The following is a 13,054-nucleotide window of genomic DNA, read 5'->3' on the forward strand; positions in this document are numbered from 1 at the left end:
TCTGTCTTTCAAAGTCTATCCAGATGGACTCATGGTACTCGAGTACCTGGTATTATGGGCAGAAAGATACAAAAATAGAACCAGTACAGAATTTTAAAAATTTCTCAAACACTTCTGAAGTACTTTGTCTGTAAAATACATGACGCATACAGAATACATGATGGTGGGGTATGGTATAAACATTTTATTAGTACCAATTTTGGATGACATGTATGACTTTGCCACTCATGAGTAATGCAGCCAACCCAAATTCTTGTCGATAAAACCTTCATACCACACTATCATGTATTTTGTATGTGTGTTTACATTTTGTAGACATGATTATACATATTCCCATACTATTTATTACTCTATACAGACTGATAACAGTTTAATCCAGTACCAGAGGGGTGCAATTTGGGCAATTATTGTGAATGAATACTAAGCACATGGGCCTGTATTATTCCTTGTAGACAAAACTTAGCTATAATTAATGTAAAAAGGGTTAATTTTAGGGGCTGCTTGACAGTGACTAGTTTCTGTAGTTCTCCCTGACTTTCTGGTTCCCAGGTTACTAAACACAGCCTAGGCCTTCACCACACAGAGTTTCCTAGGCCTCTTGCTGCTGGCCTGGATTACACAGTCATGAAAGAGACTGCTGGCTAGAGCTGTGGAAATAACTGATTTTTCAGTTTGCTGGCAGTTTTGAAAAAAGAATGAAAATGTTTGTCACACCGAAAAAAAAAAATTATTCAGATTTTTTTTTTTTTTAAGCAGGGGCAGAGAGAACAATTCCATGTAATTAACAAGAATTCACAAAATGTTTTGGTTGATCCAATTCTGCTGTATTACTGACTTACACCACACGTTTCTCCCATTTAAACTAATGTGAACACTAAAGCAGCAAAATATTAACTGGGCATATATAGAATAAAATGTTTCCCTCATTCAACTGGGGTTAACAGCAAGGTAAACCATAGTGTCCAGACCACTGTCTGTGGGGTGATGGATCACATCCCACTGATCAGTCATGGGGGAGGTTTGTTAACTTGCAGGATGTACTTCAGAAGAGTTGTGAGTGTAAACTTGACTGCTTGTGGAGTGGTGTCATCCCTATCATCTTCCTCCTCTTGCTTGGCCAGAGGCCACCTCTGACCTCTACAGGCTTTGAAATATGATGCATTTTCCATTACAAAATATCCATTCCTCTGAGCAGTGATTAAAGAGTCTTTGAAGTCACCACAAAGGCTTCTTAAGTCTTTTCCTGGACCAGGCAGTCATGGAAGGTTCTGCTGACTTGAACAAGCCCCACTCCTTCCACAGGCTCATAGGACCCAAAAGGCAGCAGAACCAACACAATCCCACTCAGCTGGCCTGGGACAGGGAGGCCACATTGCAAGCTTGGTCCTCCTTCCCTGTGGCCACAGAGCTGTGGCTACCAAGAGCCACGTCTGGTAGCTTGAGAGGGAGGAGGTTGTAGAGCAGGTGTCAGACTGGTAAACGGTGCTGACATTGCCAGGGAAACTACAATGAGGCACAGCCAACTTTGAAAACCCGAGGTTACAAAGTGGCACAATGGCTGTGGAAGCTACTGCAACCCATGGCTGCACTAATGGCTGCACAGTAGCTTACTAGTGCTCTGCTGCCTGGAATATAATTCATTCTTCCTCTACCCCACAGCCTATTCCTGTGCAAACTCCATTTACATTCTACAAACAAAAACCTGGCTTTAAAGGAATTGAAGCTGGTTAAGTATGACATTCCCACCAATGCAAACCCCAAAAAACAAGGAAGTACCCTCTCAACCATACCCTCGTGCCCACACATTGCCTCAGACAGTGACAGACTCCACAACTTCACAAGGAACTTCCTCCTGCTTCTGATGAATAAGGAAGACCAGGGCACACCACACATGATTCTCCCTCACAGTGTGATGCAAAATCTTGATTACAACCTAAGCAACATTAGCAGATACTCAAGGTTGACACATGCACAGGTTAAGCAGGGAATGTATTTGTGAGGGAAATATGAGATTATAATTATTTTTTTGTTATGATACGAGGTACCAATAGAGTAAAAAGCAGTAAAATACTTTGTACCATGAAAGCAAGCGCATATGAATCTGAACACAAGGGGAACAGATCTATCAAGTAAGAAGGTGCTATTTTTACATCAATCAAATACACGTTAGTTTTGTTTTGAATTTTAGGAGTGTGTCTTTTATTTAACATTTTTATTGTATTGCTATTTTTCTTAAAAGAACATTATGGGGCACCCTACGCAAATCAGCAGAGGAGTTGGGAAACTAGAGGCATTCCAAATGCGCTGTCAGTGCAAAATCCTGAACATAAAGTGGTTTGACTTTGTGACATTTCATACAATCTCACAGAGATCTGGCCTTCCTTCAATCACTCATTATATTCAAAAGGCAGCATCGCATGTTCGGCCATGTCATCAGAATGGACAAAACCACACCAGCACACAGTGTTTCAAACTCTCCATTGAAGCACTAAAGGGGTGCATGCCCTGACCCGACATGGCACCGCCTTCAGGGGTACCCTAGAGATTTGTGGATTCGCAGGATGCCTGATGCAATGCCATCAACAGTGGTCACTCTGGCTGGCACAATGGTCCTTAGGAGACTGAGTGTTTGATGAAGATGATAGAGTTGGGAGGGGCTTTAGAATGGAAATTATTATGCAGTACACCAGAATTACTTGATTGTAGTATAGCTAATCTGGTCTATCATGTGAATACATATTAAAACTTTTTTTTTAAATGAATAGTAAATATCCTTAAAAAAGTATGGTGAAAATCCTTAAAAAGTTGTTAATACATACCAAAAATAACCATGTTACAAAGATCAATATCACAACTGTTTCAAGCTTTTTCAAAATGCCAAAACTGTGTATCATGGTATGACCTGAGAGGCTAATTTTTCTTTTTAACCTGAAATTGTTTTTTGGTTTTATCAGCAAAAAAGCATTCAAAACAAATCAACTACAGTTTGTTCTTTTCACACTAGCATCATCTGAAAATGCCTAAAAGCCATCTTTTTACACTTTGTTATAAAATGTGCTCTTAGCCCAAGAACTTGTATATTGAATATGACCGTAAATAGAATGTGATAGAATCCTTGTAAGAATGGCACAAATGCTGCTCCCTTGTAAGAAGGGAGCAAGATGCTGGGCGCCTCTACTGGGGCTGGACACTTTAGCATGCTGGAGAGACCAGTTTCATGTTCATCACTTACATAGCAGTAGCTTGGGACCTGGGAGAAGTGAGGACAGGACCAGTGGAACTGTGGTGATGTGAATCCACTGGTTTTGTTTCCTCTCTGCAAAATTGGGGATGGTAGACACAAGCAATGTGGGAGCTACTGGGGTCCTGAGGCTGCACTGGTGGCTATACTGCTGCTCCAGTGCTTGGGAATGAAAACCATAATCCCCTTAGCTCTGCATGAATGCCTATACTCGGGCTTGGAGGTAGGGAACAGATAGTAATTGCCTGGTAATGCAGGATCTTTTTGTAATGAAAAATGTCATCCGTACCACTTATGTTTCATGGAGATGAATGTTTGAGATATTGTCTGTAAATGAGTTAAGAGTTTTACTAAATGAGATTTGTCCCAATTAATTTCTGCTAGGATGTCCATATATCTAGCTATCTTTGGGTTTTGTATTTGCTCCAATCAGTGTTTTAGCTGAGTGTCTATAATAGCCAAAGCAAGAACAAATAGACGATTATTTATTTATCAATCTTTCTATCAGGATGAAGTATGTGAACATCTTGAGAAAAGTGAATTATTCTGCTAGAAAACTCCCAGATGTGGAATAATATCACAAAACCCAGCAAATCGTAATCGATTGGTTGCCAATTCCAGGCCAAGGTGGGGGCATTATCCCTTTGTGCCCACTGATGCTGACAAGCCTATGCTAAGACTGTTGAAGTAGCAGAAAAAGCCTGTTACTAACAAACAAACACAACCTCAAAAATGGATATTGCTGCATGTCTACATACTTCCAGGGGCCACATGGTGTCAGTGGGACAGGAAAACAAAAATGGAATGAGAGAAAGAAGAGAGTAAGATAGAAAAGAGATCCAGAAAGAGGGGAAGGGCTGAGAAACAAAAGGAAAAGCTACAGAGAGAAATAAAAGATTTTTACAAGTTCGACATCAGGTAGCACTACTGCTGTTGCTCTGTTGGGGTCACTTCAGGCAATGCCCGCCTATCACCACCAGAGTGGCTGTGGTTTAATGCTGTCTTCATGAAGGGAGCAGTTCCCCTATCAAACGCAAGGCAAAGGGCAATGTATTACAGCCACAGAGCCATGCCAGTGGTCAGAAGACAGACCATCATTACCAAGAAAGACAGTAACAGTCAGCAAAGCAGCAACAATGATTGGGCTTTACCGTGTGTGTTTTTATAATTAAAAAATAAATCCCTGACAAAACACATTGACACTCTGAAGAAGCAATGTGCTGTGAGGTGGCCTATGAACACTGCTGTCTAGAAAATGGTTTAAAAGTTGGAAGCCTCCTCCACCCTGTTTAGCTCTCTTTTAATTGAAACCTGACTGGTTGGAGATAAACTGGTGAATATGTTTTCGTGTTAGTTTTTTTCATCAATTTGCTTTACTGTATTTTTCATCCTGGAAATGTAGACTCTTGCAAAAACATTTCTTAAAGAAAAAACACTTTTCATAGTGAGGTACACAAAAACCTAAGAAGTCACTTACTCATGAAAACTTGCATTGGGGGATTTTCTGCCAGGAAGAAGTGGTTTTTTGGGGGGGAAGAGGGGAAGGGTTAGGAAGCTTACAAAAATATAGTGAGGGACAAGGGAATCTCCCCCAAAACTACATGTTTTAGTGGGTTAAGAACAGAACTCTGATTTCTACTCCCAGCCTCCTACTCACCTGAATACTACCTTGCTCTTACAAGTATAATTTAGCTAAGCCGCACAGAGTCCTTAGGAAATAGGAAAATAGCATTTTACAGAAGGAGGAAATGAAGCTCAGAAAGGAGAAGTGATGTTCTCAAAGCCACACAGCTAGTTGGTGTCAATTTTAATCCTGGTTCTTCTCAGGTCTTCTCTCAGTAGGTGGTAGCTAATCCAATGGATCACAGTGCCTCCTAGACAAGTCATTTAACCTCTCTGAGCCTCAGTTTTCTAACCTGGAGAATAGACCCTCCTACTACTTCAGTACATCCCTCCTTCCTACATTTGCAATAGACACCTGTCAGTCTGTACATTTTAAAAATATTGCTTATGGTAAAAATCAGTGTACCTATTTTACAGAGAGGGAAACTAAGACCAAGGTTCTTCACAGTTTTGGTTCTGACATTTACTTTCTGAGTGCCCCTCAGGATAGCACTTATCTTCTCTGAGCCTTATTTTCCCATCTGAAAATTGAGGGTAATGATATTTGCTTACTTCTTAGGGGCAAAGTAGCAAAAGTGGGAATAAAATTCTGGACCACCCATTTTCCAGTCAGGTGCTTAGCCCCCAACTCATCTCTTACTCAGGCAAATGCTCCTCGACTACGATCAGAGTGAAAATTGAGTAAGACAGTCAGAATTTGGCTCAGCATCTCCTCAGGCCCAGTGTGTCACTCTATTGCCATGGACTTCCCTGAAGAAAGGATTGCTCCCATTCATTATCATGGTACTAGCAGTAATTTTGCAGAGAGTCAATTTGAAAGCAGAAGACCTCATCATGCAGTAAATATTCACTAAAAGAGCAAGAGTGAACGTTTACAATGTTGCAAATCCCTGAAAGTTTGCAGCAGAAGGACAATCATTATTTACAATACAGTAGCACAGCCTAAAGCTATTGAGATCTTTAGTAAAAGACAGTGCCCTCCTCAAAGTGCTTACAATCCTCGTTTAAAACAAGATGTAACAGGTGGGTAAACCAAACAAATGGTAGAGAAGAGAAAACGGGGTAACAGTAGCAGACTAGCTCTAGCTGCGTGTCCAATACATAGGCACAGGGATGGAGTGTTAGTATAATTTTCAGAAAGGGTAGTAAAGAAATAACTTACATTACAAACCCCTTTACAGAAGACTATTCAATGAACTACAAGATTTGGCTTGTGTCAAGCAATGCCTTCCAGGGGTGAATATGGAATATTCTTGACGCCAATTACTATAGTTTCTATGTGTGTTTATAGAGACAAATGGCATTGGATGCCACAAAGAGCTGTTTCAATTGCCAAAGGCTCTTTCTTCATTCTTTATACATGGAAAAGCCTTATTAAAGGAAACACCTTTATTACAGTGGTGCCTGCTAGCACTGTAATAGTCAGGATGGAGTCAGTCATCAGTATGGCCATTGTGAACCTCCTTTCTCAGAGGGATTTTTTTTATTTTTTTTTTATTTGGCTGTAAAAAGTTGGCTCCTGGGCTGAACACAGTCATACAAAACTCTGGGAACAATTTTCTGTTAACAGTTAAAAAAAATGTTTTTTGGGGGAAGGGCACTTTTTAAGTTATAAGAATGAGGAAAATGTTAAGTTTTTTCCTTTTGACATTCTTCTCAATTCCAACTGAAAATATCCCAGGCAGAAGCACAGAAAGGAATGGCTGGGTTTAGGCCAGTTTTCGCTTGGACTACTCCTGGCCACACATTCCTGTTGATGATCTGGCTGTCAATACACAAACTCTGCTTCACCTACTTTCTATGAAAATTCTTCAAGCAAATTTTAAATGGCAACAAAGAAATGAAAGAAGATATCCAAACAAAAATTGAGGATTCAGAAGCCAAACTGACTTCCCTGCAAAAAGAAATGGAAAACGTGGTAAACAAAGTAATCAAGCCAAAGATGCAAGTGGGGAAATAGAGAACAAAATCACTGGAATCCATAAAAATGAAAATTCATTATCCCCCTGCACATGCATCACTGATTATCTCATCATTTACAAAAAGACGTGTAAATATGGACTTAGTTACCTGACTTAATTAAACTAAATTTGAAAATTTTGGCTATAGGCAGACAACTAGATTGCTGTTGTATGGCTCCCCGCCCCCCACCCTTTTTTTTATCTTTGGAGTTGGGTCTGAACTTAAATGAAATACCCAAACATCCCTGGATTCGGATGAACTCAATATTTGAACTCAGATCTAGATGCAAAATTTGTAAATGACCTTTATAATACGCCAAACCAGAATCTGGATCCAAATACTCCTGAACTTTGGGGTATTTGAACTCTGGATCCAAATTTTGCAGCTTTAGTCCATGTCGGATATTTATTGTTAGGAAAAGAATATTGAAGCAGGGCTTAGTGAATAGATCTGAGAAGGAAAAATGATTCTATTTTGACCCTACCAAACTTAGAATAGTTAAGGAATTGGCACAAGATTTTTTCTGAATTTATGAATAATTATTCATATAGGAAATTAAATGTTTGGCTGCATTGCATTTTTAATATAACATGTCAAAGTTTAGATAACTTTCCTAAAATACATCATCAGTAATGATACTGAAAATTCCCCATTACCTATGTGATTATATCTATATGTGTATTTATTCCATGGTCACTAGAATTTTTTCCTTGACTTCTTATAAGCAAAAAAAAAGAAACAACAGGTTGCGAGTGCTCATCACCTACAGTAGTGACAGCTAAAACGAGCACAATTTTCACAAAGGGATTCTAAGTTCACATATTCCTGCACTGTGATCTCACACTGAGAAAGGGGAAAATGTACTCATTTTAGCTGTCACTACTTTTCAGTCTCTTCATGTTGCCTTTTTAATTTATCATTTACAGCCGTACCAGACTAATAACAGAATCACTTTCATTTTTGGCAATTTTATGGTACTTTTACAGAATTCTTACTCGCTATTATTCTTCAGAAGGGGACTTTTATTTCTGATAAAGCAAGAAGGCATATCCCAGGCTTGGTTCAATAGAAAATCAGATAAAGGGGAAGTTATTTCATGCCAGATAACATGTGGAAAGGTGAAGAAAATGCATCACTGTATTGAAGATAGAAATAATCTGTTTGACTTCAATGAGAATTTAGCCTCAGTAAGGACTACAGGATTTGCCCCATAGTGATTTGGCTATATGATCATACTTGTTCTTCCAAACAATAATGCACAAAAGATATATTTGTATCTTGCTGTGATTCCTTTACAGCACTGCAATAGTATTGGTGTTAAACTTTTAAAAAATCATTATTTTTAACCAAAGGCCATACACTGCTCTGAATCCTTTTTTTTTTTTAAATGGGTTTTCCTAAGTAACCTTCAGAAATGAACTTGGAAGGAAGTTCTCTCTGCTTAAGATGCTGTCCCAATGTAAAAATCAATATTTCTAATGGACACATCTGTTGTTTCAAAGCATTTTCCTAGTGAGCTGTTCGTACATTATCCTCATCACTACATCCCCACCATGAAGTATAGCTCAATGAATAACTAACAGATGATTACATTTATGAGTAAAGACTACTCATGGCAGACAGCTACTTCCTACAGGTGACAAGCAATCTTCTGCTAGGGCTTCACCTGACTAGTCATTTTGGGACATGATCACAAGGGTTGGAGACTGATGAAATTATCCTGTCCAACATCAAACACAAAGTGGGTGTAAATCAGCTGAGGCTGCAGCAGAAGGAAAACAACTCATTCTTTATGCTTTGCTGGCAGCTCCTACATTACAAATCCTAACAATATCATTAAGTGACCCTATTAAGAACTTCATTAATTTTTTGCTATCAGTGTGAGCTTGAATTTAACATTCAAACCAGGTTGGAAAAATCCCATGAAACACAAAGTTTTGCCATTGAAAAAGAGTAAAATAGTTTATTAGAGAGGATTAGAGCTTCGTGGGACAGCACTCTCAACATGTATACATAAAATATGTCTATTGTGACTCTCCTTTTGACCTTGAACTGCCACGTAGGTACTTATGTGCTGTACCATTATAATATCCCTATGGCTTACTCCATAAAAAGAAAATGATAAAAAGCTGGCACCTGCTGTTTAACCTTTTCTTCCTCCAGAATAAAGAATTGTTTTTCAAAAATTAGAAAAGAAAATAAGGACCGCATCTGCTAATCATCTGCAATGCACATACTGTAAAGGAACTGTAGCACTGAAAATCCATTTTAAAGTTACCTTTTGGAAGGACACAAATGTTAGTAAAATTCTGTCATTTTCATTGTAAAGGGGAAAGGATTTCTAAGGATTCTATTTACTACACATGCCAGGAATTTATATGCTAATGCATCATTCCCATTAGTGCAATTGGTGAGATGACGTAAATCCTGTGCATACCAGCAACAGAATACTAAAGTGTTCTCAGTACTTAACAGCATACTACAAAAAAAAAAAAAAAAAGCTTTAAAACATAACACTGCAAATCAAATCTTTGTAAATGAAGCAAAATATCTATATTAGAAAACTAAACAAGGATTGACAGGGTCATATTGCAATCCATTAAAAACCAAGTATTTTGCTCTTAAAAAATACTCTTGCCACACCTGCTACACAAGAACATTTCAGCCGATCTGCATGAAAGGAATGTGCACAGTTCAAGAGGCAGCCTGAATAGAAACTAAGAATGAAAATAACCTCTGTAGGTTCACCTACACTTTGATTCTAACTCATAATTCCCCATATCTATATATCGATATCTGTTGAGCAATCATGAACCAATCCCGATATTAGCAAATGTATATCATATTCATAAATATCTGACCAATGTCACAAGAGGCTGATGAGCACCCAAATAGCAGCCTATTGATTAGTCACAGAGTATCTGATTTTGGTATTTGAGGTTCAACACAGATCACCCAGTGGGATGAATACATATTCAACCTAGTCATACAGATGTGTTTTGAAGCTTGGTGAATGTATGACGACTTAAAGGCTTGCATACTCTTGAATTGAACAAAAGGCCTAGTATTTGCAGTATATTAATATTTTTCCAGTATTTGACCAGTCTCAATATCTACTTATATACACTATCTGTTTTCCATATTATTGTTCAAAACAATTACACAGGAAACTGCTCTTTATAACATGCTTCCTATAGCTCTCTTTGTCTTTAATCCTTTATTACATTCAGAGAATTTAAGATAAAAAACTCCTCCAAAGCATAAGAACAGAGAAGAAAAATCCCCTTCCATGAAAGGTGTATGGGGAACAAATGAATGCAACAACAAACCTCTGATATTCCTAAGAAATATATTTTCTAGCACTCCATTGATGGCTATTTTTGTGTTCTCTCCACAGTGCTCCTTCAGTGCTTACATTTTAATTATCCTGCACTTTGTTCACGGAAGGTATGTATTGGCTCACTGCCAATGTTGGCTAGATTCTTCTTGTCACTACAGTGTCTAACAGCATGTACAGAACAATATCCCAATTAGATCTTTAAGTGATAGAAACATGATACACCATGTTTTCTCTGGGCCTGATTGGTATGAAGTTTCAAAATATATACTGAAGGTGACTAGTCATGCCAGCCCTTTACACAACAACAGTAAAAGCCTTGACAAGATTATTTCAAATACTAGAAATCCCGGCCATGACCCTGCTTTGGTATGACTATTGTGAATAACGTTGGAGGTACTTCAGCAGGGAAGGTTAAGGGTTTCTTGTTGTTAGCACTCCCCAATTCAGGATAATGTCCTATGTCATTATCAAAGTTATCACTTTATTTCTTCAAAGGTTCATGGGTTAAAATGACCATCCCCAACAACGTTTTTTCAAAAGAATCCCTTCAATTTTTGTAACAAAGGGATCTATGCGGTCCCTACAGAGTATTTTATTGTGTATGAGGGGATATTTTAGAAATTTAAGGGAGAGATGTTTAAAATATCTCTCCCTTAAATTACTCTTTGAGCTAATTCTCCAATCCATGATAAATATAAACACGGGGATTCTTCTGGGTGTGATGTGGGGAAATGGAGATGATTGAAATCGGTTGAGGAACTTTGCAAGAAGAATTCTCCACTGCTATCGAGAAAGTAGCTGTGAAGAATGGCCAGTGTGCTCTAACTTAAGCTTGCCATGGTCATGTTTAACTTATGCTCCAGCTGTGGGCTATAATATAGCCCTGTCTTCTTTGATTTCCACCAGTCAGATACTTCCTATGACCTTCAAGGACAAAACACTTAAAAACCGGAAATAATTTAAATCCCTCAAATTTTTCACATTTAAAATTAAATTTCCAACCCCCCTAAGGCCCTTAAACGAATTTCTTGTACTTTAGATTATTGATAATCACCTTTGGGGGGTGATTACACACTTTATTCACAAAATCCCAGAAGGCTGGTTATCCTATGTCCTTAGTGGCTTGAAGGCAAGTTGACTTCTTTAGAGAAAGCAAGTGGGGATTCCCTTGTGTGACTTTGCTGAGAGAGAGGAAGGGGGAGAACAAACTCAGTGGTTGGTTTGGTGGTGCTCAGGTTTGTTTGATTTTTTTTAAAGACAAAGTGAGGCAAAGAACATAAGAACGGCCATACTGGGTCAGATCAAAGGTCCATCTAGCCCAGTATCCTGTCTTCCATCAGCGGCCAATGCCAGGTGCCCCAGAGGGAATGAACAGAACAGGTAATCATCAAGTGATCCATTCCCTGTCACCCATTCCCAGCTTCTGGCAAACATACCTGCCCATCCTGGCTAATAGCCATTGATGGACCTATCCTCCATGAACTTATCTAGTTCTTTTCTGAACCCTGTTATAGTCTTGGCCTTCACAACATCCTCTGGCAAGGAGTTCCACAGGTTGACTGTGCACTGTGTGAAAAAATAGTTCCTTTTGTTTGTTTTAAACTTGCTGCCTATTAATTTCATTAGGTGACCACTAGTTCTTGTGTTATGAGAAGGAGTAAATAACATTTCCTTATTTACTTTCTCCACACCAGTCATGATTTTATAGACTTCAATCATATCCCCTCTTAGTCATCTCTTTTCCAAGCTGAAAAGTCCCAGTCTTATTAATCACTCCTCCTATGGAAACCGTTCCATACCCCTAATCATTTTTGTTGCCCTTTTCTGAACCTTTTACAATTCCAATATATCTTTTTTGAGATAGGGTGACCACATATGCATGCAGTATTCAAGATGTGGATGTACCATGGATTTATATAGAGGCAATATGATATTTTCTGTCTTATTATCTATCCCTTTCTTAATGAGTCCCAACATTCTGTTTGCTTTTTTGACTGCCGCTGCACATTGAGTGGGTGTTTTCAGAGAACTGTCCACAATGACTCAGAGGAGGGGGTCTCTGTATGTATGTGGCAGATCTGGGTTTCTTGTTTCTTATTTTGCAAACTCTTCTAGGCTTGTATGGCCCCTTTATTGAGCTGCACGGCCTATTGGGTCCATGGCTGAGGTCAACCAAAGGCAGACATTCATATCTTCCTATCAGAGAGGCTAATGCCTGACATAAATAGTTCTCCCTTGGTGTCTTCAGAAATGGATGTTAGTAAATTATCAAATTGTGTGTGGTCTCTAAAATTTTTTTATCTGAATACAGTGCTGCATGAAAGGTGCTGGACTGATAAATTCTGGAATCTGCAATCTTATGTATCCGCAAACAGGCTGTGGCAATGCAAGTTTCCCTACCCTTCATAGCCAACGTGCTTTAACCCATACCTGGCAGGAACGCCTGTAATATGAGAGTACAGCTCACTCTCCAGGCCAATTTTGTCCTGGGTTTCTCTCCATAGACACTGAGAATAAGGGTGACAGATGTCTGATGGCTTTTATTAAATAGATGCCTATCCACAGAACTGTAGACAGATTTTTTAGATCCTAACACATTTTTAAACAGCTGACATGATTTAACCAAACACACTTTTTAAAAAAACAAAACAAAACACCTTTTCCCTAGTTTAGACAGGGCCCTGGAATTGGGTGGCCATAGTTACCTGCATGTGTGGAACTTTCATGGTCTCAGAATATGTTTGACCCAAAGGTTGAGGGGAGTATAAGGCTCCATATATGGAAGCTGAGCACTGTAACTGGCCCCTCTTTTGGTAAAGCAGGTTGAGAAGAACTGAGATTCCAGTCCTAAGAGGGAGCACTAGGCAGATGGTATTTCCCTTTAAGAA

Source organism: Malaclemys terrapin, chromosome 2, assembly GCF_027887155.1.
Source record: "Malaclemys terrapin pileata isolate rMalTer1 chromosome 2, rMalTer1.hap1, whole genome shotgun sequence".
NCBI classification, from domain to species: Eukaryota; Metazoa; Chordata; order Testudines; family Emydidae; genus Malaclemys; species Malaclemys terrapin.